General features: G+C 45.2%; 1 protein-coding gene and 1 long non-coding RNA gene across 4 annotated transcripts in view; both read right to left on the bottom strand.

Moving 5' to 3' along the window:
• Positions 1-26,924, bottom strand: part of PHACTR2 (phosphatase and actin regulator 2) — a 299,218-nt gene that overhangs the window by 271,781 nt on the left and 513 nt on the right. The window lies entirely within an intron of this gene.
• On the bottom strand, positions 7,232-26,914 carry LOC147366250 (uncharacterized). Its single transcript, XR_015133284.1, has 2 exons — positions 10,579-26,914; positions 7,232-7,848 (listed from the first exon to the last, which is right to left on the bottom strand). It is a non-coding gene; the product is annotated as an uncharacterized LOC147366250 (long non-coding RNA).

The raw sequence follows: 26,924 nt of genomic DNA, 5'->3' as shown, positions 1-26,924 counted from the left end.
GTCTCGTGAATCTGGCAGTCTCCATTCCTTGTTCTTCCACTCCCCTCAGATGTCCTGCCTTCAAGGTGATGGGGCATCTCACTGCTACTCCTGTGCTAGAGGCCCACAAGGCTGCACCCCCATATATCATACTGTGTGGGGCATGTCCAGGGGGCTGTGTGAGGCCCCTGCCCTCTGGGCCCACAACACCCCCACAGGGGCCCACAGCACCCCATGTGCATCCAGCCCATTTTAGCCTCACAGCTCCCTTCTCCAAAAAGCTGAGACCTAAACCTTGGGGCCTGATGTGTGCCCACCACAAAACGACTTCCTGAAAGTTCTTCCCCATCAACCTCCCTCATTGAGTTACTCATTCAACTCATATGATGAAGGGGGAGGACAGTGCAGCGTGGAGGAGCATGGGCTGGGTGTAAGAGTCTGGCTGGGAAGGTTGGGGGGTGGAACCCGCTCCAGGTGCGCAGGTGAGATGTGGCCAGGCCCTCCTGGGAAGGCACGCTGAGAACAGAAACCCTACATTCTTATCACCTGCCCCGCTGAACTGGCAACACACGGCCTTGTTTCAGGTGCCTAATTCTGTCTGCCCAGAACCTCCACAAAAACCACGAGTGGGCTGAGAGCAGCTCCACACTCTGTTTACGTGAGTAGTCTATAAATGTCACTTTCTCAGAATTACAGAATGAATCTCAGAAGAGTTATGAAACTCCTTTTAAACAGTATCCAGTAAAAGAAAAAAAAAGACATTGTACAAACTAATAAGGTTTCGTGTTCAAATTAGATACAAATATTTTACATTCATTTTCACTTCCATATGTAATAAAAGCAAGAGTTTGTAAATAACAGAAGGACAACTTCTCATGAGTCATTTTCCTTAAGGACACCTCCTTCCTTCCTATCTGGTCTGTGTCTGATTTGAGGTCGTCCAGGCCTCATCAGTGAGGCCCCCTTGTGGAGAAGTGGGCATGAAGAAGCAGGGATTACAGCTCTGTAGCACTCCAGTACTCTTGCCTGGAAAATCCCATGGACGGAGGAGCCTGGTAGGCTGCAGTCCATGGGGTCCTTAAGAGTCGGACATGACTGAGCAACTTCACTTTCACTTTCGTGCATTGGAGAAGGGAATGGTAACCCACTCCAGTGTTCTTGCCTGGAGAATCCCAGGGATGGGGGAGCCTGGTGGGCTGCTGTCTATGGGGTCGCACAGAGTCGGACACAACTGAAGCGACTTAGCAGCAGCAGCAGCAGGATTCCTGGACATCCGAGAACACTCTGCAGTGCTGGAGGGCCTGAGGGTCTTCACACCCACGGAGCTCCGAGGAATTTGCAAGCACCATGTGGATGCTCTGGTTGAAGAGCACTGAAATAGACCCCCATGACTGATGAGCCAGTGTCCCTAAGCGCTAAGACTGCTATCACATAGATGGGGAAACTTGCTGGAAGATGGAAACCTCCTGAGAGGCACACACATCATGCCAAGGTCAGAAGGAGGTTAGTCCTGCTGCAGCTCCCGCCTCTCTCCAGCCCTGGCCTGTGTCTGGGGTATCCTGGGCTTGGGCCAGGTCGGCTGCCAGCTGAGCCTAACTGGTCCAAGACTGATGAACCCATGCCGGCAGCCAGGTTCAGGAATCTGGCCAGATCATCACTTAAAACTCCCCAGAGTTCTGACTGTCCTAAGCTTGGGATTCCTACCAAATCTTGACATCCCTCTCCTTCCCACTCATCTCACTCACACACCCTGTGCTGTTCTGTGTGTGCTTGGTCGCTCAGTCGTGTCCCCTGCCTTGCATTTTATATTTCGCATGGTCCTTAGCCTCCATCTTATCTGTGTACCCACACTGCTCCCCTTGCCTGGAACAACCTCTTCTCCCTCCCCTGGTGAGCACCCATTTAATCCTTTACGACTCAGTTCAGGCCCCATCACCTCTTCTGGGGGGGTCTCTGCAGACAACCCCAGTCCCCATTGGCCTCCCCATGGCAGCCCATACTGCAGCCCAGGGCAAGGCGATGGAAGTGGGCTCACAGAGGTCTGTTTATGCCACAGAAATAAGCTCCAAGACACAGAGACTCAGGACATCTTATTCATACTTGTGCCTCTAGCACCTTCCTCACAGCCGAGTCTCAATCAGGGCTGATCAAATAAATAAATGGACAACTGGTAGAATCAAGGAGAGAGCTCAAGACAGGTGGCCTAAACTAATCAGATTTTGAATCATTTTTAATTGGCTGCTAGTCACATGATTTACAGAAGACTTAGCCTAATTTAAGATGCAAAATTTGCGCTTTAGTTTCTTTTTTCTTTTGTTTTGTTTGATGGGATCTTAGTTCCCCTACCAGGGATTGAACTGGTGTCCCCTGAAGTGGAAATACTGGAAGTGCAGAGTCTTAACTACTGGACCACCAGGGAAGTCCCTTGCTTCAGTTTCTAACCAGTTAATTGACTGATTAGGTCAATCAGAATTTCAGGGCTCTTTTTATAGATAAAAATTCGGCAACGTACTTTCCTCCCAAATCTCTCTCCATAAGTAGAATTATTTAAGGGGTTGATTTAAAATTTTAAAACCCAATGAATTATATTTTAATAAATAATATGACATAATATTTACTAACATATTTTTAAAATCAAATATTGCCTTCACATAATTCCTATACACATAAGAACTCTACGTTTGTAATATTTTCATAACAATTCTCATAGTCCCTGTTCTATTTTTTCTAAGTACTGGAAAGTAACTGGTAACATTTGTTATATAGCAAAGAGAGGGGGGAGGAGGAGTTATCTTACATACTCATGAATGAATTATATTCAATTCCTTCCTCCATTGTAAGAGTGAGGGGTGGGGATGTGAGGGAGACATGTCAGGATAGAGTTACCATCGATATACATAGTATTGCAAACTAATAAATTACCCATGAATCTTCCCCTTCTCCCTTTCTTCTGACATTTCCTCAGTAGGATCAGTGATGATTTCGAAACAGGCTAGTCTCCCATTAGATCCAGGGGATGCTGACTCTGAATTCATAAGGGTCCAAGAGATGTGGGTGGAGCTGACCCAGTAGATCAGATGCAAATAAAAAGCAGATGCCTGCAAGGAGGATGTTTCAGCAGCCAAGACCCAAAGCGACCCAAAGGAACAGAGTACAAGCACACTTGCTCTCTCAGCTACATATTACAGTGGGGGAGGGTCCTCACACCACTTCAGGAAGCCTTCACAGACCATTAAAGGTTAGGTCATTCCTCTTTTGCTCCAGCAATCCTCCAGTCCACCCCAGATGTGGGAGAAAGCCAAAGATGGGCTGAGAGGGGCTGCAAGCTACTATAATCTGCCAAGCAACCCTTTCTTTGATTGGTCTTTGTTACAGATGTCCCTGCCCCTGAATGAGGGGGGAGACACCTAACCCACACCCTGGCATTCCAGTTGCTCAGTCATTGGAGAGAAGTTTACACACCCTTCAGCCACCTGGTCACCACTACTTGGTCTACAGTTTTTAATGAGGTCCTGGAATTTTCTTCAAAGGGCTAGGAAAAAACCCTATCTACTCAAAGACCAGCTAGGAAACAAATAGCCTACCCTAGATTTTGTAAGAAGATCTCTCCTTCTGTGCAATATAAAAGTAGCCTCAATCTACCTTGGAAATACACAATCCGCCTACACATCCTCTTAAACCTTCCTCTGCCCAGAATATTACTAAGAAAAAGATGATAAGAATAAGTGAAACAGTGAGCTTCCTGGTCTCTCCACCACGTGGCTCCCAAAGTGAAAATGAACATGAAAATGTTTAACTTGTTCCTTATAATAGATCTGACAGTCAAGACTTCTGGTTTTAAAACCTTACTATTATTACATGTGAACTTGGAAACTGAACATTTCTAATACCGATAGAACATCGTTTATACCATAAAGGGAAGAAGTAGGTGAACAGGAAATTTGAACATGTTGGAGAAAAAACAGTGGATAACTTTTATTCTCCCTATAATATTGTTATATGTACATAGAAAGAGTCTTTCACATTTCGATTGTACAAGGTTTCTCTTCATTCTCTTTCAGTCTGTGGGTTCCCAATCCAGGGCACAAATAAAGACTTGGGACATGAGGTCACAAAGAAGATGCCCCTGGGGCAGGAGAACAGATGGACCTACGGGAGGTATAGAGGGAAATAGCTCCCACCGGGAGGGTCTCCTGAAGCTGGAGAGGCTGGGCTGGAATGGACGTGAGGGACCCTCTCCAACCTTTAAGTGTGTTTCTAAGAAGGCATGAGAAAAATAAAAGTACTACCTGGGAAGGGGGCCTCTGATAGCAATGTACAGATTATGCTCATGGATGGAAGATGGTTTCGACTTGTTCCATGGAACCTTACCTGTTCAAGAACATGGTGGCCTTATGTTTCTACTCACAAGGTATCACCTTTATGATTCTTTCAGAGTCCAGGCAAAAGAAATGACATGTTTCCAAGGCTAACAGGGGAGGTGAGGGGAGGAAGGGTAAGGCATTGGTGCCTCCAGTCCTGAGACAAGAGAATCAGGAAGAAGTGGCCAAGGTAAAGCAACTAGAATTTCCGGAGGTGATAGGGACAGAGTAAAGGGACAAAGCAGGTGACTGAATAATTCATCCCACAAAGAGATTGCAAGGAACGAAAAATGTAAGGGAGACTCCTGTGGGTTACAAATCAATCAAGAAAGCAGGCTTGCTTAGCAACAAAACCATGCAACAGAAGCATGAGACATGCCTCCAAATAATAAAATAATGGTAGCATGAGACCTATTTCCTGTCCAGTGAGCCCAGTAAGTTAATGATTCCTAGGACACACTCCTCTGCACACAAAACAAAACAAAAATATAAGGGAAAGTTGACATGATACTAAAACCTGATATGATTTATCATTTTTAGCATATGTTACCACTTTTTTGCTCATTTTGATCATGCCATGACAGTCCTGACTTGACCATGTAGGGACAAGAAAACACCCTGGCCTGACATGGAGAAGGAACTGATGATGGAAGCATGATGTCTACGCAAGAAGGAAGAAGAAGGTGGTCTTCTCCCTCACCCTACTTTTCCTCACTAAGTGCTCGGGACATGGCATTCTCTTGCCCACCTGCTTGTAAGTCTCATAAGCATCCTAGTCTAATAAATCACTTCTAATCTATCACTTTGGAGTAGGAAATGGCAACCCATTCCAGTATTCTTGCCTGGAGAATCCCATGGATAGGGGAGCCTGGTGGGCTGCAGTTCACAGGGTCGCAGGGAGTCGGACACGACTGAGCGACTAACACACAAACACACGCACACACATACACACAGGTAGTTGTATGGATAAGGAAATGGCAACCCACTCCAGTACTCTTGCCTGGAGAATCCCAAGGACTGGGGAGCCTGGTGGGCTCCAGTCTATGGGGTCGCAAAGAGTCAGACATGACTGAGTGACTAACACACACACACACAGTCTATCACTTTGCATCTTTCTGAATTCTTTCTGCACTGAGACATGAAGAATTGGAGTTCCTCAGAGCACCCCTCTCCCCAGATGCATTTTTTCCAGTTTCAGAGGAACTGGAGCAGGCCCTGATAGCCAGGCCAGTTATCGAACATCCAGACCCTGTGCAGTAAGCAGAAACCATTTATCAGGTTGTGTCTCCCACTGCCCACCTGCCTCTGACACTTCCAAACCCTTCTCTTTCCTCCTCCTCCAATCCCCAAGCAAGATGGCCACTCCCACACATGTGGGAGTGTAAATTAGCTGATTATCTGGTGTGATGGCAGCAGTCTAGACTTGGAATCGGAAGACCTGAGTTGGAAGCCACTTGGCATTCACTGGCTGTATGACCGAAGGCTATCTCGCACTTCTCTCATCTGTCAAATGGGTCAAATGAGAGTCAAAGGGAGACTGAAATTGTGAGAATCAAACATGTTAACAGTGAACTTCTCTATAATACTACAGTTACGATGATGATCAAAGTAACTTACACACTGACCAATGTGAATGAGCATTAGATGGCCTTTCTCCTTCAGTTCAGTCACTCAGTTGTGTCCAACTCTTTGTGACCCCATGAACTACAGCACGCCAGGCCCCCCTGTCCATCACCAACTCCCAGAGTTTACTCAAATTCATGTCCATTGAGTCAGTGATGCCATCCAACAATCTTATCCTCTGTCTTCCCCTTCTTCTCTCGCCTTCAATCTTTCCCAGCATCAGGGGCTTTTCCAATGAGTCAGTTCTTTGCATCAGGTGGCCAAAGTACTGGAGTTGCAGCTTTAGCATCAGTCCTTCCAATGAATATTTAGGACTGATTTCCTTTAGGATGGACTGGTTGGATCTCCTTGCAGTCCAAGGGACTCTCAAGAGTCTTCTCCAACACCACAGTTCAAAAGCATCAATTCTTCAGTGCTCAGCTTTCTTTATACTCCAACTCTCACATCCTTACATGACCACTAGAAAAACCATAGCTTTGACTAGATGGACCTTTGTTGGCAAAGTAATGTCATGCTTATCTTTAAAATGGAAAATTTGTCAAATCAAATGAATCTCTTATTGGTGCACTCTGCTCAACCAATTCTTCTGGCCCTCTTTAAGGGAGTCTGAGGCGAGTCAGCCCTTTCATTCTCACCTTATTTTTATTTCAAAGACAAATGTGGCTTTCAGGAAGACAGGCAAGCATCATTTCCTTTAGTTTTTGGCCCACTTTTTATACCTGGCACCTGGACGCATTGAAGCTGCCTAGACCAAAAGTCCATACTTAACGTTTTGAAATAAATAACTCTTAAGGACTAAAGTCTGAGATGACCTGGGATTGGCTGATTGAGTACATGGTGTCATAAAATTCTGTGTTGAACAATCTGAGAACAGAAACCTGCCTGAAGTCCTTGAAATCTGTTCCTTATTCATTCGTTTCTTACACATCTTGAGTTTTCACGGTCACTTCTACTACTAACTTCCACCTAACACTACAAATGGGGCTTCCCAGGTGGCTCAGTGGTAAAGAATCCATCCACCAAGGAGACACAGGAGATATGGGTTTGATCCCTGGGTCGGGAAGATCCCCTGGAGGAGGAAATGGTAACCCACTCCAGTATTCTTGCCTGGGATATCCCATGAACAGAGGAGCCTGGTGGGCTGCAATCTGTGGGGTCAAAAAGGGTCAGACATGAATAAGCATGCATGCGTGAAACACTACAAATAGGTTAATTAGTAAAATATGTGGTTCCCTTCCTCCCTCCTTTTCTCCTTCCTTCTTTTCCCCTTTTCCCATGTTTTAATAATTGTGAAATATCAGGTTAAAACATTAGTTTAAAAAAACAACAATTAAAAAAAAGCCCCACTAAATGTCAAGTTTCCTAAATTCTTTTGTGCCTGTGATTATATTATGTGACAAGAAACCATCTCGAGGTGATAATTAGATTTTATCTGTGAGTAATGGTGGCAAGATGGGAGTAGGTGGGAATGTCAACGTGTGACCAAAACAAGGCAATTCACATGATTAGTCTGGAAAAAAATTACTCAAACAGGTGGCTGGGGTTACTGTCTAATCAAGGAAAATTCTAACCCTTTGATGAAGTGGTCAGAATTTTTTTTGTTCCTCTATGGCCAGAAATTTAGGAATGTAGATTATAGAAAGAGGAAAAGCAGAAAGTAAACTGATGAATGAAATGTACAGTATTTCTGTTGGTGATCATCATGGTAGAGAACAAGACAGACCAGAAAGACACCTCCCACTTCTTTTTTCCCACAAGTTTTCACAGATGGTTATATTAGCTGTTTCCAAACTTACACAAGGATCTGGGGCTGGAGGCAATGAAATTTAGCAGCAGTGCTGGTGTTAAAGTGATAAGGCTTTGGCTCCAAGTAACACCTCTCAATCTGTCCAACAACGACAATAGAAAACATACTTCAGGCAGGGTGGTGTCCCACATTTTTATTTGCCCCCAGAAAATATCCTCAATTTCACAGCTGTTCACAGTAACCTGACCTGATTGTACATATCTTCTCTCTGTTTTCCCTCTGGTTACATGAAGTTATGCAAAGGCGCAGACAAAAGCAAAGCAGGAAGCCTCCCACACTAGAGGTGGAAGATAAGAATCACAGAAGCCGGAATGGCTTTTACTGAAGGGCATTTCAAAGCCAGTGGAGACATATATGGCATATTTGTAAATCTTCCAAATGTGTGTAAACATGTACCTTCACACATCAAGACCAGATCTGTTCCTGACCCAGAGAGGTACTGAGAACAAAGTGAAAGCAACCAAATCATAGAAAATGCGTATATCCAGTGTATGCAACAGATGAAGGAGTATTACCTGTAATTACCAAGAGCTAAGAGCTAAGAAGTAACGTACTAGAAAAACAGGAGGAGGAAATATATAGGAAGATCACAGAGGCGAAAAAAGTACAAATGGCTGCTGCTGCTGCTGCTAAGTCACTTCAGTCGTGTCCGACTCTGTGCGACCCCATAGACACAGCCCACCAGGCTTCCCCGTCCCGGGGATTCTCCAGGCAAGAATACCGGAGTGGGTTGCCATTTCCTTCTCCAGTGCATGAAAGTGAAAAGTGAAAGTGAAGTCGCTCAGTCATGTCCGACTCTTAGCGACCCCATGGACTGCAGCCCACCAGGCTCCTCCATCCATGGGATTTTCCAGGCAAGAGTACTGGAGTGGGGTGCCATTGCCTTCTCCAGACAAATGGCTAGTGATATAAAATATTCGCTGAGTACAGCAGTGATCAGAGTCAGAGGAGAAAATACAAATGGCTGAAGATATAAAACACCTGCTAAGTATAGCAGTGATCATAGAAATGTAAAACTAAAGACCAGCTATCCATCTTTCTGAACCAGGAAGAAGCAGAAAATATGAACAGGCCGATCACAAGCACTGAAATTGAAACTGTGATTTAAAAACTCCCAATAAACAAAAGTCCGGGACCTGATAGCTTCACAGTCGAATCCTATCAGACATTTAGAGAAGAGCTAACACCCATCCTTTTGAAACTGTTCCTAAAAACTGCAGAGGATGGAAAATTTCCAAACTCATTCTATGAGGCCACCATCACCCTGATACCAAAACCAGACAAAGATACCACAAGAAAAGAAAACTACAGACAATCTATCTGTCTTAAACTAGCAAAAGCTAAAAAACGTTGATCATTTTCGGTCCTGGGGAGGGTGTGGGGAAATGGGTGCTCCCACATTCTCCTGGGTGTGTACATTTGTACAAACTTCAGAAGAAAATATAGTATCACCTATTAGATTTTAAAGACTGATCACTGTTGATTTGGGCATATTCTCATGGAAATACACCCACATGTTCAGAAAGACATACACACCCAAGGTTCACTGAACACTGTTTGTAAAATCAAAAACAGCAGAAAATGCAAAGTTTATCAACAGGGAAGTGCTTATCCAAAATATAATAGAGCTAGACTGAAATTTTCTACAAACTTTAAAATGAGAGAACATCATGTACATTGACACAAAAGAATGTTCAAGAAACTTTTGACTACAAGATGCAGTTTTCATAGATTATGCATACATAATCCCAAATTTGTGAAGAAGAAAAAAAATGATTTCTATATATTCATGTGTATTTCCACAGTAGTAGTCTAAAAGGACACCAGTTGAAAACAGATGAGGTTGAGGGTATGTGAAAGAAACTATACTTCTTTCATATCTGCATCGGGAATGTATTATGTATTTTAATGATGGAAAAAATATAAACTGATTTCTCTGAGGCTGGAAAAGTGGAAAACTGTTGTTTTGGTACTTCTTCAATCTCAGTGTGAATTGCTGGGGTTAGATGAGGACATTCTAAAGGTCATTGATTAGTTCAGCTGCTTTCACATAATGTTAACTTTAGACGGACTTCCCCAGTGCTTCAGTGGCTAAGACTCCAAGCTCCTAATACAGGGGGCCAGAGTTCAATCCCCAGTCAGGGAACTACATCCTATGTCCCACATGCCACAAGTTCGTGCTGGAACTAAAGGATTCTGAGTGTCACAACTAACACCCGTGCAGCCAAATAAATAAACAAATATCCTTTAAAAACAGTGACTTTAGAGGGCCCACTAGTTTGCTAATTATTCTGTCAACTTAAAAATATTCACAACCTAAAAACTGAGTTATGTTTTATTTGGCCGGGATTTTTAGGACTTCAAGCCTGGGAGGCAGCACTTCAAGTGACCCTGTTCTGAGGAGGGGGGGTGGGGAGCAGTGCAGAGGAGGGGGAAGCCGGGTTACACAGATGTCTTGCAATAAAGGGCAGATATTCTGAACTCAAAAGATTATCGTCGATTAAAGGAAAGTATCCAAAGTTAAGGAATTTAGTGCTTTTCTACATATGGGCTTCCCTCATAGCTCAGTCAGTAACAAATCCTCCTGCAATGCAGGAGACCCGGGTTTGATTATTTGGTTGTGAAGATCCCCTGCAGAAGGAAATGGCAACCCACTCCAGTATTCTTGCCCAGGAAATCCCATGGACAGAAGGAGCCTGGCAGGCTACAGTCCATGGAGTCGCAGAGTCGGACACAACTTAGCGACTAAACCACATATGGGAAGATGCAACAGTCTGGGCTCACTGAAATCGTTCTTTTGATACGTACCTCAGTTCTCTGGGGCCGGTATCCTGAGGTCTTCATATCATTAGTTTCCTCAGGGCTCACCTAGGGAGTGGCTGCAGTCTGATGGCTGCTAGATGGCAGGTATTCTTTGCTTTCTGCGTTCCCTCAGGGTTCACCAACTCACCACCCAGTGATGACTGCAAACTCTGATAACTGTGGCATTCTCTGTTTACTAATATGGCAGGAAATATTCCATTTCTCACTGCCCATTAACTAAGGGGAGTGGAAAAGAAGAGGCAGACACCCCAGCCCGGTCAGATCTGTGGCCTCACTCTTCATCAGATATTGGTACAAAGCAGCTGTCTCCCCAAGTCCGCTTTCCACATTTACTTCATCAGAGAATATGGAACCCCTCTGACTGAGTCCTCTGCTGACTTACCATCTTGCTCAGAGAAAAAGCTGACATCAGTGAAATAGTCTATAGAGGCCCATGGGCTGCTATCACTCTTCCCAACTCACTCTATCCTTCGGGCCTCTTTTCTGTTCCTCAGACGCAGAAAATATCCTTACCTCTGAGCCTTCATCCTGTCCGTTCCCTCTGCCCAGAACATCTCACCATCACTTCTCAGAGCTTTCCCCGATGGTGCCTTCTCAGTGAGGCCCGTCTTGACTATCGTATCTAAGGTTGCAATCTCCACACCTCCACCCTAGTATTCCCTGTCCCTCTTGCACTTTATTATCACCATCTTTTTTTTTCCCCCCAAGAGAGTGGATTAAAAAAAAATCTATTTGGCTGTACTGGCCAAATAGTTGCAGCATGCGGACTCTAATTCAAAACACGCAGCATGCAGGTTCTAGTTCCCTGACGAGGGATCAAACCTACGCTCCCTACATTGGGAGCTTGGAGTCTTAACCCCTGGACCACCAGGGAAGTTCCTATTATCACCTCTATTATTTTTAAATTTATTTCATTTACTGTCTCTCTCCCATGATAAAGATGATCTCTATGATCAAACTTTAGCCAGGCTCCTCTGAGCCCTCTTCTTGACTTGGCCTCAACCTTAGCCTACAGATATTTGAAAAAACGCTCACCTAGTTTCTAACAGCTCAAGCTGCTTCCCTAGTCCCCCTTAAAGTGCCTGCCTAAGAAAACTCAAGGCTGCCAAAGAATTTTCTATTTGTTCCAACCAATCTGAACATAGGGCCCCCTGACTTCCAGCCTCTGGTAGGGGGAAGATTCTGAGCAGTAATATTATAGGCATTAGGGAAAAGAGTCCTAGATGGACTGAACTCAACTTCACTTTGTACAGAGGTGGCTGGGTGTTTTAAAGCAGGGGTCCCCAACCTCCCAGACCTAATGCCTGATGATTTGAAGTGGAGCTGATGTAATAATAATAGAAATAAAGTGGAACTTCCATAAGTGGTAAGCAATAAGCACCAGCAAACTAGGTCAAATGGGTTTCACATGCACCACCCTCCTTTTTCACACTTTTTGCGATTTTTAAAATTTCCCGACCCTACTAAGCCCCTGCCTACCTCCCTCCTTACTCCCGCCTCTTCCTTTAAAATAGCAGTCCCTAACCTTCTTAGCACCAGAGACTGATTTCATGGAAAACAGGTTTTCTATGGACTGAGGTGGGGTGATGATTTGGGGATGATTCAAGTGCATCACATTTATTGTTACTTTATTTCTATTATTATTACATCAGCTCCACCTCAGATCATCAGACCTTAGATCTGGGAGGTTGGGGACCCCTGCTTTAAAACACCCAGCCACCTCTGTACAAAGTGAAGTTGAGTTGGGTCCATCCTGAACTCTTTTCCCTATTGCCTAGAATGTTACTGCTCAGAATCTGTCCTTCCAACTTTAACTAGCATCAGGCTTTGTTTATCTTTAACATTCCCCGCTGTAATATAGGCTCCAAGGGCTAGATTTTGTTTTCTTACTGGCACATAGTAAAGACTCAGTAAATACCTGCTGAATATCACTGACGGATCAATAAATGTGCATGGGCTTTAGTCCTGAGGGCACATTTCCAGGTTGGGATAAGCATGTTTAAGCATTTAGATTAAATACAGTGCTCACTTCACTCCTTAAATACCTGGCAAGTGACAGGTGCCTGACTCTCACAGATCATTCTGGTCTTCCTATGCTCCCTACACTTGTCTTGATTTACTGTATTTAATCCTGATAAAACACATCTTCCACATGCTTAATATCCTCCATAAACGAACACAACCGAGCACTGAATACCATGCTAATGAATGATTACTGAAAGGGACCATGTGAAAAGTATTGCTTCATAGGAAGACTTTTACTTTGGGTGGTTATTTCCTCCACGCCCCACCCTTTATTTCCATCCGTGGCCCTGGTTTTGAAACCACCCTTCAACCCAATTCCCCCTGTGCCTCTCTGAGTTTCCATTCTCCCAACTTCAGTGAAAGTGCTTTCGCTATAAATTCCAGTAACTTCCTTCCAATCCAATGAGGTCTTGAAAGTGTTGATTCTTTAGGTTCTCGCAGGTGATCTGAATACTCATACCTTTCTCCCTTATCCTACTCACTGGCTTCTCACCATTTCTAGGTGCCTACAAGTTGTCCCAACTATAATCTATCACTTCCAAAATGTGCTTTATAAGCAACTACTGTATCTGAGGCAGTATGGAGATGACAAAAGTCTAAAACTCAAATGCTACACTCACAGAGAAGGGACACAGTTTATAATTCATATGAGAAGTTCGCCTTTACTGCATACTTGTTGCTTTAATAATTATTTGTTAGGACTTTCTGGTGGTCCAGTGACTAAGCCTTCGTGCTCCCAGTGTAGACGGCCTGGGTTTGATCCCTGATCAGGGAACCTGATCCTACATGCTGCAACTAAGAATTTTCATGATGCAACTAGAGATCCCATGTACTACAATGAAGATGGAAGATCTTGTGTGCCGCAATTAAGACTCAGCTGCTGCTGCTGCTAACTCCCTTCAGTCGTGCCCAACTCTGTGCGACCCCATGGACAGCAGCAAACCAGGCTCCCTTGTCCCTGGGATTCTCCAGGCAAGAACACTGGAGTGGGTTGCCATTTCCTTCTCCAATGCATGAAAGTGAAAAGTGAAAGTGAAGTCACTCAGTTCTGTCTGACTCTTAGAGACCCCATGGACTGCAGCCCACCAGGCTCCTCCATCCATGGGATTTTCCAGGCAAGAACACTGGAGTGGTATGCCACTGCCTCAATTAAGACCCAGCACAGCCAAATAAATAAATAAATGTATTTTGTTAAATATTTGTTGAATGAAGTGGTTACATAGGAAAATTCGGGCATTATCCAAGGCAATAGTAAACTGTCACATGATGGACACCATAAATCAGAGTTCTCCATCAGAGCTGTAGCTTCTCCCCACTGTTGTACTTCTTATTTCTAACGGGTATTTTCTGCAGGATTGTAATATCAACCACTGTTGACAAGCCCAACGTATCTTCTTATCACATCCTCAAATCTGCCTGTTATCCAGCACCTCATGATTCTCAGAGGCACCACCAACATTCTGATTCTCAGGTGCATCTTAGCATCTGCAGTCTCCTTGGAAGGAGGTCCATTCCCAGTCCATCAGGGCAGAAGTTCCTGAGGCCTCCCTTCCTTCTCATGTCCATGAGAAGCCCTGGTCTGGGTGTCAATAACCTCAGCTCCAGTCCCCTTCAGCCCCTCCCTCTTATCTAGAAAAGGCATCACAGAGACTGAGACATGAGGGAAGAAAAACACTCCACAGATGTAAAACTTTTCAAAAGTGTGACCTAAGTGGATGCATGGATGGGGGTGGGGGGAACGGGAGGGCCAACAGGGAGGGGATATACGTATGCTGCTGCTGCTGCTGCTGCTAAGTCGCTTCAGTTGTGTCTGATTCTGTGCGACCCCATAGACTGCAGCCAACCAGGCTCCCCTGTCCCTGGGATTCTCCAGGCAAGATCACTGGAGAGGGTTGCCATTTCCTTCTCCAATGCATGAAAGTGAAAGTGAAAGTGAAGTCACCCAGTCATGTCCGACTCTTAGTGATCCCATGGACTGCAGCCTACCAGGCTCCTCCGTCCATGGGATTTTCCAGGCGAGAATACTGGAATGGGCTGCCATTGCCTTCTCCAGGATATATGTATATATAGAGCTAATTCACTTTGTTGTACAGCATTGTAAAGTAATATACCTCAATTTAAAAAAAGAAAGAAAGAAAAAAGTATAAAAGAAAAGAAAATATAAAAGCTGAATAGCTTTTACTCTTGTCTTTTCATGTTTGGGGTAATGCTATCTCAAAACCTGGATTTGGGTCTTGAGTTTCCAGTGAATAAAGTGTTCTAATCTTAAGTTAAAAAAAATTCTGAATTAAAGTTTAAAATTCTAGGTCAAAGGGTACAAATTTCTAATAATCATTTCACAACACAAACATCAAAAATTATGTTGTACATCTAAAACTAATACAGTGTTATATGAAAATTACATCTCAGATTCTATCTCTACCTCCTACTGTCTGAAAACCTGCTAGACACTAGACACAAAAAGCCTTTACAGATAAAATTCCAGGAGCCAATTCACACGGGCAGTCTTGAAGCAAAATATCCTGCATGGGTGGAAGTTCTAAAGGCTCCCTCTCACTAAATCTTTCAGCGTTTCCACCGACTATAAATAATATATAGTCAGGCTTACCAAACAGGAAAGCCAGACCAGACTTTCAAGCAGCACAGAAGTTTCCATGGATAGAACTGTAAGCTACATTAGTGCTAGAAGGAATCCATCCTTAAAATAGTTGACAAGCTGAATGAAAGCTATCCACAGAGGCTTGCTCCTCAAAGTGAGGTTCATGGACCACCAGCGTCAGCCAAACTTAGAAGTTTATAAAAAACGCAGAAGCTTGATCTCCACCCCGACTGAATTTCAACGAGATCCTCGGTGATTCGTGATTCATAAGCACAGTAACGTTTGAGACATTGAATACTGTAACCGCGTCACCTAAGTCAGATGTGGATGCCTCTGATGAACTGTAACATCAGCCCTTCTAGAAGAAGATGGTGGACTTTGTGCTTCCCGGGGGAGGGGGAGGCTGACTGGGACTCTAACTTGTCGTTTGGGGCCTGCCTATGTCCTGTTGACTATGAACAGAGCAGCGAGCTGAGGATGGCTGAAAACCACAGCCTGGGATTAAGAGCATCTTTGCTGATGCACAGGGACCAGCTGAATCATATCAAGACACCTCCACCCGCGTCCTCAGCAAGAGTTTAACACAGGTGAGTGTAATCAAGGTACGGACCTGGAGCCAAAGAGTAGCAGGTGAAGGATGTGCGCGTGCGCAGAAGCGAAGGCAGGGGCGGCAGCCACGCCCACAGCGAGAAGCAAGATGGGGGGACTTTCACACACGGATTGTAATGGACAAGGTAGGTTTTTCAGCATCAGAAAGTTCAAAACACGTTCTTTCTCCTTCTGCAGCTGTCTGTCAGCTGCTGCTGCCTCCAGTGTATTCCCATCTTGCCATCGCTTGAGGCCACCGACATTTTCCAGATCCCAGCCCTCTGGGAATTTGTCAGCTGCCTAAAGAGACATCATCCCAGTGAAAAATTACCGACTTTGAGGATCTTAGTTCATTAACCGGGGATTGAACCAACATCCCCTGCATGGGAAGCACGGAGTCTTACCTCTTTACCTCTAGCGCCACCTGGGAAGCCTATATTTCATTACAGATTATTACAAAATATTGAGTATATTTTCTTGTACTACACAGTAAATCCTAGTTGCTTATCTATTTTATATACAGTACTTATATCTGTTAATCCCATATTTCTAATCTGGAAGATTCCTAGTGGCCTCCATCCACCGCACTCTTTTTCTTCTTTCTGACCTTAACAGGCATTAGCTTTTCTCTGTTGCTTCCCAGAAGCCCAGGAATTCCTCACCTTGATAGTCCTCTGGCACACTGAGGTAACTATTGGTGGGTTTCCACATTCTAACCATCTCTAACCTAAGAACCACCCTCTCTATACCTATAAGAGAGGTATCCTGCATCCCACATGATGGATAAAGCCAGTGATGCAAATGACTACCTGGCCCAGGCTGGGCATTCGGAATTGGGGTCCAGGGACATTGAAGAGTCTCAGTTTGCTCTACCTGAAGACAAGTGAAGGCAGACACTCTGAGGAGACCTGTGCTCCTAACAGCAGAGAAATCTGGTATGAGAGGATGCATGGATGGATGGAGGCATGAATGGATAGAAAGATTATAGAGGGACTGATTGATAGATATGGCCCTAGAAAGAAAAAATGATGGAAAGGGAGAGAAACAGTGCCCTTCTTGGCCACAGGCAACTTATCAGCTCTTGGTTCTAGGTCTTCACGACACAGCTCTGTTTATTGGTTCTGAACAGCTCTTGCATCTCTTCTTTCAAACAAGGGAGTCTCTATTACTGGCTATGGAAAATTGTTCATTTTGAGCAAATCCTTGCTGTCACTTAATAACCCTCTCATTCATGTCTTACTGAATCTCTCCCACAAACGTCACATTGTCTTCTTTACTTCCTCAGCCTCAGAGTCACTACACCAATGGTCCAAACTGACCTGCTTGGTTAGCACATACTACCTAGCATGAAGTATTACTATAAAGTCATACAAATGACTTAGATATCCATATGATTGTTATTCCCACCAAAATAATCATACTGGGAAACTATAAATGTATTCCCACAATGTGGCCAATACCCCAACCATTTCTGGAATGTCTCTTCAAATCTTCCTTACTGACAATAAATCTGTGTCTCGTGATTTTTAGAAACAGCTACAATTGTGCTGTAATCAGGGAAAGTGGATAAAATGAAGGATCAAACATTTTAATCATAAAGTTTGTTTTCCCCAGTAGAATCCTAATCAAAATAAGCATATCTCCCATAATCAGAATAAGCAGATCACAATTCTAAAAGACAATACGCATCTGAAGGCACATATGCTATGTGCTATTACATTTATTAAATATAAATTACATTCTTTGTCATCATCACATCTTTCTGTACACTTCATCCAGAGGAGATAAATCTAAGATTTATAAAGCCCAGTAGGTTGGAGATGAGGGGTTTAATGAATGTTTGTTATTGATGTTTAGGTTTCTTAATTATTATCTAATTTAAATGCGACCTGTAAAAAAAAAATAGATGCCATTCAGGTAGGTAAAAATATACATGAAGGCAAAAGATTACAGACCAACCCTAACAGCCCAATCATGGCCATAAATTATATGTCACATACTTAAAATATGTGAGCTGCCAATCAAAACTGAAGCATCTTACCAATGATATTCCTGCCCTGGTCATAGCCCTGAGCTCTGGAGATAGATAATGCATTTTTCTTCAAGTCACAAGTTTCTTCCTGTTATGAGGGATAAGCAATAGCTACTTTTTCTCAAGCTTTCACAGAGGCATCGAGAAACTGCTAAGTAAGGTATATAAATGTCAAGTTTTAGCCAATAGGTCACACAGTGAGCTAGATCTCAGAAACCCTTCTAAGGGCAAGCCATGCAACCCACTTCTCTGTGCAAATTTCAGCTAGTGTGATCAAAGATAATGAGTCACCCGGTAGAGGATTTCAAAAACACTAAAGCCGCTTCAGGGTTTTCTTCTTGAGCTTCACTGTAACTGAAACTACACTTATACTTTGAGACAAGACAGTGCTATGGGGCATGAATTCAACACATGACTCCAAGATTGAGTAGTTTTAGGTTAAAAGACCGCACCTCAGTGATGAAAACTGAAGCGTGCTTGTCTGAAAATACTGGATCCCAGAATCCCATTAGAGTGAATTCAAATGTGTTGTTTACACTAGAAACATGAAGTGTTGGGTAGACCTTAAAATAGACAACTGCTTGAGGCTTGAAAATGATCTTTTGATAGAAATAGATGTGTATTCTGATGATCTCGCTCAGAATAGTATTTATAGAGTAAAACGTGACTGGATTTCTTCCTTGGTGGTAGAGGGTACATATGAGTCATTTTCTTTGAGGGGCGATGGCTGTACGCTAGGTCTAATGCAGTAAGGATGAGAGTGTGAGCTTTGAAGTCATCAAAATGTATCAGTTCTACCTGCGGGACTTGGGTGGATTGCTCCATTTTTCTGAAGCCAGTTTCGTTATTTAAAACATGGAGCCGAGGGACTTCCCCGGTGGTCCAGTGGTTAGGACTCCTCGCTGCACCGCATGGGGCACAGGTTCCATCCGTGGTTGGGGAGCTGCTGCTGCTGCTGCTGCTGCTGTCGCTTCAGTCGTATCCGACTCTGTGCGACCCCATAGACGGCAGCCCACCAGGCTCCCCCGTCCCAGGGATTCTCCAGGCAAGAACTCTGGAGTGGGTTGCCATTTCCTAGGAGCTAGGATCCTGCATATCACATGGTGCAGCAAAAAAAAAAAAAAAAACTGAAAAAGAATGGAACTGATACAGAGCTATGTCACAGGGTGGTTATAAAGACGAAACATGATAGCGTGTGTAAATAATGCAGGACTGGTTTTGCCTAAGCGTTCACTTCCTTCTAAGCCCTCCTGCCCACACTCCTGCATGCAACCCCCTGCAGGGAGGCTACAGAATCTGGCTTACTTGGGCTCCATCAGCACCAGCACCTGGCAGGACTGACATTCACCATTTCCCTTTCACAAAGTACTTCTATGAAGATGTTGTGAAGTGAGGTTTGCACAGTACTCCCAAGGAAACGCTCAGTGTCTCATCAACTGCTCTTCGAAAACACTCTGGTTGCAGAAAGCAACACAATACTGTAAAGCAATTATCCTCCAATTAAAAATAAATAAAAAGAACACTCCAGTTAGAGTTTTTGTGTGTGTGTGTTCTAAACCTTAGAGAATCATAACTTCTCCCCAACTTTCCATTCATTTTTTTTTTATCAGTTTGCCTAGTATTTTGATTTGCAACTTCACGTCAAAAGAACTGACTTTTAGGGACTTCTCTGGCAGTCCAGTGGTCAGGACTCTGCACTTCCAATGCAAGGGGTTCAGGTTTTATCCCTGCTTGGGGAACAAAGATCCCACCTGATGCATGGCCTGCCTTTAAAAAAAAAAAAGGAAAGAAAGAAAACAAAAACACACTAACAATAACCTGACTTTCAGGGAATACATGTATTAAGCCTATAAATATTTAGTAAGCACCTACTACATACCAGGCCCCATACCTGGCACTAAGAATGAAAAACAATCAATAAAACATAGTTTGTTTTCAGTGCTGTTACAGCATGAAGAATGCGCAGTATAACACACAAGTCCTGTAATGGACCAGTGCCCGAGGTGCCACCACTTACACGGCACTTTAAAGTTCAAAAGCACCTTCACAGTGTCAGCCTCCCATGAACCCTATGAGCTGGGTGTCACCATTACTAATCATTTCCAGGTCAGATATAAGGAAGCCCAGGGGAAGGAGGGGAAGTAAGCTGACCAAGATCACACAGATAATAACCGCGATTCTGGGTCTCAAATCTCTGCTGGCTGTCCCTCAGAGTCCCTGTCAGAATATACTCCAAACATGCCCCCTATCAAGCCGGCAAATGCCTTACAAATGTCTCCTAAACTGTGTTCCCCAGGAAGCATTCAGACACAGGAAGCTCTCGTGTTCTAGACTTGGCCCAGACCCTAACCGCCCTTCTCTCCCCCAGGACCCTACTGAGGGCCGAATGAACTGCTGTTTTCTGATGATGCCGGCTTCTCTCCAGCCCTGGTGCTTTTTCTCTACTCTTTCTTCTCCCCAAATACTCCTCCTGTAGTCCACCCAGCTCCACCTTCCTGTTCCTTCTCTTGCCTGGAGGCAGTAGTTTCACCTCTTTCAGGAAGCCCTTCCTGATTACCCTCCTTCAAGCCATTTCAAATAGCTGAGTCTTCTACGTTCTCCCCAAGGCCCACGAGAGGCACAAGACATAGCTGGCTATTTGGCACTGCAGTCATCGGTTCATTTGACTGTCTTCCCCCTCACTTTTCCTCAGGGATGTCTTTGCAGCCTCTGTGTTTAGCCCACTAGCTGTTTCTTGACTAAATGAATGAAGGAAAAAAATCAAGCTATGCCCCCTCACCTAGTGTTCTCCCTGCAATGGCTGGGCTCAAAACAAATCCAGAGCTTCGCCAGCAGTCTCAGAGCTACCACTGAACTACTGATGCCCACCAGAGCGTCCCCAGGTTAGGGATAATTCACCCTGTGTACATCCTCTGAAAACAAGAACAGGCATGAAATCACCAGTCAGGTTTTGAGCATAAACATGGCTGGTTAACAATGCCTTAGACCAGTAGACCTGCTGCAGTCTCTAGCTGGCCATAACCTTTCTGCTTTCAATCTTATTCCTCAAATTGCAGAGCCCATATCTGCTCACCTGTGTGAACCCAGAGCCTAGAACAGTGATGGCACACAGCAGCCTTTGCCTCAGGAAATATTTGAATGAATGAACGAATGAATGAAATATTGAATAAAGGAAGGAAACTGCCCTGGCTTGGTTCTTCCTAAGTGACCTTGATGGCACTATGTAATCACTTCACCCTTCAGGCCACCACTGGCTCGAGTTTGCGTGGATACTGGATCAAGACAGACAATGGCTCCGTGACCTCTGTGTGACCTATGACCTATGACTTCAGACAGTGGATCTTTTCTAGAGAATCTAAACTAAAAAATATAAAGAAACTTTTCCAGGTAAATATACAGATGAGAGCTAAGAGGAAGCAAAAGTTAAGTTGTGGGAGAGGAGGTAGAAGCCATGACACGAGGTTTGTGGAAGTAGATGGATGAGGAAGCACCCATGAAGGAGAACCTGTTTAGATCAGGAAGCAGAGAGGCTGAGAGAAGCTGAGTGTCAGGGAGACCCTGCCATCCTGAGGAGGTGCTAGAAGAGAAAGAGGAACTGGCTGCGGGGCCGCCTCCGTTCCTGACAGCTCTTCTCTGGTCTCAGCTTCAGATCTAGTGCAACCAGACTTAACAGGCACGTTCTTACCTAATAGGTGAGAATGAGTTTTAGTGTTTCAACTGCTACTACAGGCTAACAGGTGATGCTGAGTTCTAAAACGTGTTAGCCTTGGGTACAGGACCATCTCAGCTTAGAGCTGGTTAAAGGCACCCATTTGCAGATGAAGCCTGACCAGTGGTCAGCTCCTGGCGGGATGAGAAGCCTGTCGCCCTTGCACAAAGAAAAAGGTTCCCTTCCTGGGGGCAGTGGGGGCACGCAGGTCCACCTGGGGCCGCACAGCTTGGCGAGGCCAGGGCACAGGCTGGGTCTTGTCTGCCCCACCCTTCCCAGCAGGATGGCTTTACTCTCCAGGGAGAAGGCAAGGACAGAAATTGTACCCAGAGCCAAATGGTCTTTGTTTGGTAAAAGAAACCACTCTGAGTGATGTGAATGGCAAGTGAGCCGGCATCCATTGTTCCTGCCTCGGGCTGCTCCAGCCCCACTGTGATGGAGCCGAAGAGTCCCCTTGGGACACCGTTCCCTTCCCCCACCCCCACAGCATGGCATTATGCTTTGGCAAACAATGGCTGAGCATGCAAACGCCAACTGGAAGAGTTAGAACCTCAGAGGGTAGTGGGAGGCACTCTGGGGGCACCGGCCAGGTGTGAATAACAAAGACTTCTCCCCCAATGGGACAGGTGACCACCAACTGCAGAAGTGGCACCCCATGGCAGTGGCCAGGCAGCCCTAGGTATGGGTGGATGGAACATCCAGGTTGGCTAGATTTCTCGCTCCACTCCTCATTGAACACACCAGGGATAAAAGACTTAAGAAAAAGACACTGGATCTGTCATCTTCCCGGGTGGTGCTAGTGGTAAAGAAGTCACCTGCCAATGCAGGAGACATAAGTTACGTGGCTTCAATCCCTGGGTTTGGAAGATCCCCTGGAGGAGGGCATGGCAACCCACTCCAGTGTTCTTGCCTGGAGAATCCCCATGGACAGAGGAGCCTGGGGAGCTACAGCCCATAGGGCCACAGAGTCAGACACAAATGAAACAACTTAGCACACACGCACATACACCTATATACACCAGGGCAAAAGGATGCCAGAGGAACGAATCAGATACTGAAAGAAATGAGACCGTGTCTGGACATAAAGTGGTCCATCTGCTCATATCACCCTTTTTGAGGTGGCTCAAATGTTCTTTGTTCTGTGCAGCCCTATATGCAAGACTAAGAGTCATCACTTGAAGACCAAACACTAAGACCAAGTACCAAATACCTCTTGGTACTCCTACAGGCTGATGGGCACAGTGCCCAGCACACAGTAGGTCCACAGTCAGCACTTGCTAAGAGCTTACAATAGGAATAAGCCCGGGGCTATGTCCTAAGCTTCTTCACTTACTAATTATTGGGCTTATCAGAAAAGAACATCGGAACCCACTGAATATATTAAAGTTTCCAATGTGGAAGAAGACTGACGTAAAAGTTAAAAGACCATCTGTCCATATACTGTGAAAACCTTGTCTGGGTACTTTTTTTTTTAAGTGGATAAAACACCACTTTATTTACAAAGCAATACTAGATTTTTAAAATGCAAAACTTTTGTTGAATTCCAGAACTGTGAGTTCAAAACCATAAAGCAAAAACAATCTGTTTTCCTAACCTCAATAAAAGGACTAATGTATCAATTCCAGTGTTACTTTAGTTATATTCTTTAAGTGTACTTATTTGAAAATACATGGCTTTCTTCAAACGTTTTGTATGGATTTTAAAGTTGAAAACTAGTTTTTGCTGACAAAGCACATGCATCTTTATCATGTGAAAAATCAACTGTTCAAATCACAAGTTAAATAAAAGCCACTGAAGCTTGGACAGAAATCTAGTAATAAAGCACAAACAAAGTGGATTCTCTTGTGATATCTCCAGAGAGTCAACAGAGGGAAAGCACAGAACTGGTCTTTTTAAAATGTTGTTTGTATTGGACTGTCTCTTATTGGCATGGTAGGAAAAATTTTCGAGTTTCAAGTTTTTATTATTGTTTCGTGGAGAAGAGCAGGAGGAAGCAGGGCTGGGAGGTGGGGTGACAGACAGGGTAGGCAGGATGGCTGGTAATGATGGAGTGAGGTTCTTCTCTGACGGCCCTTGAAGGACACTTTGCAGTCTTCTCCTCCCTGTCCTCCTCTGCCCCTCCCAGCCACACACCGCTGCAAAGTCCCCTCCCCGCTCAACACTCTCCCAAGGACTCACACCGGCAGTTCCCTCATTATTAGAAATGAACCCTTAGGAAGAACTTACTGACAACTAGCAGGAGGCGAAGGGGACAACAGAGGATGAGAGGGTTGGATGGCATCACCGACGAGATGGACATGAGTTTGAGTAGGCTCTAGGAGTTGGTGATGGACAGGGAAGCCTGGCCTACTGCAGTCCATGGGGTCACAAAGAGTCGGACAAGACTGAGTGACTGAACTGAACTGAGCTGAGATCAAGACAGGGACTTCCCTGGTGGTCCAGGGGTTAAATGCAGGGGTCACAGGTTTGATGCCTGGCTGCAGAACTGAGATCCCATATGCCACATGGTGTGGCCCAAGAAAAAAGAAAGGGAGTGAGAAAAGCCCCTTGGGAGGTGGTAGCAGCAAAGGAGAATACTGATAAAATATTAAACCAAATTCTTCAACCTTATGCTTGTCCAGTTCAAGTCCTTGTCACAGTATCACATGGCAGCAAGCCACACTGATATACAGGCCATAGGTTCTTCCACAGACCCTGCCACACACTAGAATCACGTGATGCCAATTAAATCAGAATCCTGGGAGCTGGGACACAGCCATAAATTGTTCTGTTGTGATTTTGGTTGTGGTTCTGTTTTCTTAACTTTCCAAGGGACTCCTAGGTGTAACCAACTTTGAAAACCAGTGGCAGAGAGAAATGCTTCTCAAATGTTAAGTTCCCTATAACAACCTGGGGACCTTGTGAAATGCAGATTGGGGTTAAGGATATCTGGGGTGGGGTCCAAGATTCTGAGATGAGGCCCATGCTGCTGCTCTCGGGCTGGCTCCTGTCAGCCCACATGTGATCTCACATGGGACGCTGACCAGTTGTATGCCCACAACTTCTGGGGGAGGGCCTCGTACTTGGACTACCCTTGGGTCAAGGGGTGTTATCACAAGGGGTTGTAACCTTCCTATTGCACCTCTAAGACAAGTCGGTTATCAGCTCCGTCATCTAGCTGATTCTCCATCCACCTAGCCTGGCTGTATGTGTCAGTGAGGGACCAACTCATTCATTTGGTCTCTGACTCTTAAGAAATGTAGGGAGCTCCTCATTGTGTTTAGCCCATTCTTAAAGAAATTCAAGGCTCAGTGCTGAAGATGATGCGTTCACATAGAAGCTCACTCTTTCACGCAATGGGTCAGCTTCCTGGGGCACTGGGGATGAAGCAGCTGAAACCTGTCACTTCCTAATATCCTTTAAAAGCACACAGAATGCGTAGAGCTCTTGGAGATAAAATAATTTTATAAATTGAAGTCCACAGTTCACACGACGGGCACTTTGCATGCTCATATTTAAAAGGTTCTTGTTTTGTTGTTTTTAGTTGCTAAGTCATGTCCGACTCTTTTGCGAGCCCATGGACTGTAGCCCGTGAGGTTCCTCTGTTCTTGGGATTTTCTAGGCAAGAATACTGGAGTGAGTTGCCATTTCCTTCTCCAAGGGATCTTCCTGACCCAGGAACTGAACCTGAGTCTCCTGCATTGCAGGCAGATTCTTTACCATTGAGCCACCTGGGAAGCCCCAAAAGGTTTTTACTGCCTCTTTTCTGCGTGTAGGCCTTGATTTCCATCTACGAAAATGAAAAATGGTGATACACGCTATGCTTATTTTATCTGCAGTCACCAACTGGACACATTTTCAGTTTCCTCTTTACAGTCATCTGAACGGTTAATCTTTGTTCAAAAGAAAAAATCAATCAAGACTATCCAGGAGTCAAGTTCAGTCTGGCCAAGACATGAAAACCAGGAGGAAAAACACGTTCAGCTCAATACTTTCCACAACATGAATTTGGCAGAAGACTCTTTACAACACATCCCATAACCTACATCCCACCAATTGAATTTAAGAATTCTGACTGGCTTTATCCAAAGTGATCTGCAAATTCAGATCAACAATATTTTTGATGTTTTTTTACCTATACACATGATAGGGCAAAAACGATATTACAAGAATAAGAAGGTGGAATGGAAAACAGAGGTAGATGGCCCATGGAATGGAGTCAGAAACATGAAAATGTGCCTTTGCTGAAGGGGAAACTAGGTTTCAACTAGGAGTCAGGTTGCCTTAGCCCTTCAAGGCCTAGGTACCCATCCCCGCCACCCCCCAACCCGCCCCCACTCAAGCACAGAGCCTGTGGGGGAACCTGGGAGCGCAGTGTATCAGCTCCGCACCATTGCCTGTCGCTGCAACATTGGCAGTTTTAGCATCAGTCCTCCCAAAACTGCAAACCAGAAAACAATCTATAGAAACTTAACAAATCTGGTGGACTTTCAAAAACCATTCTGCAGTTCTTAGGATAATGCTTTGTTCCAAAGCATTTTAAAAATTATTAATTATTTAATCCCCCTAACCTCCCCATGTGGCAGTTCCACACTCTGATTCCCACTTTAAATACCAAGATATGAGAGACAAGGTTAAGTCATCTGCCCCACGTTACACACAGCTCGGCCCTCAGCCGGGTTCTGCCCAGCCGGTGCCTGGAGATGCCCCCAAGCCGGCGGGCCGGGGTTACCGCAGAGATGCCCGCTCCAGGCTTGGTCAAACCGTGAAGGATCAGTGATCCAACAGCACAACCAAACTCTGACCACACCTGCGGGGGCGTTTATATCCCGGGTCTTCTGACCAGCAACTCCCCAAAGAAGGCTTTATTTCAGAAGCATTAGCAGTTGGAAGGGTTTTCAAGACTTGCATGTTAACCGTAACATGTTAACCACCCCCCCGCCCCCCAAGGGAGAGGACCGCACCCTTCCGAGGGATCAAAGTCGCCCTGAAGACCGAGAGAAGGTTCCTCTTCCTGATGGACAAGCCTAAGAACCAGAGTCGCCGGTGCTCCCGGGCGCCGCACAGCCGCCGAGCCGCGCGGGAAGGAGCGCTCCGCATCGCGGCGGGTGCACCTAGCCCCGAAGAAACACGCGACCACCCCGCGCACCGGCCGAAGCCGGGTTGGAGCATCTCTCTCCGAGGGTACCCGAGAGGGGCAGCGACAGAAGGTGGGGAGGGGGGTGGGGATGGGACCGCTGGAAGGGTGAGGGGTTCAGCTTCGCCCAACCTCGACCCCCGCATCCTCTCCTCCCCTCCCGCCGCCAGTGCCCGCGGACGCCCCGGGCTGGCCGTGTCCCCATCGCAGCCACCTGCCCGCGCCGGCCCTCCGCCGGTCCCCGGCGCCTGAGCGGCCCTTA

This window comes from Bos grunniens, chromosome 9, assembly GCF_055505025.1.
Source record: "Bos grunniens cultivar Pamir isolate PY7600 chromosome 9, Bosgru_T2T1.0, whole genome shotgun sequence".
NCBI lineage: Eukaryota > Metazoa > Chordata > Mammalia > Artiodactyla > Bovidae > Bos > Bos grunniens.
This window is presented reverse-complemented; position numbering and strand designations above follow the sequence as displayed.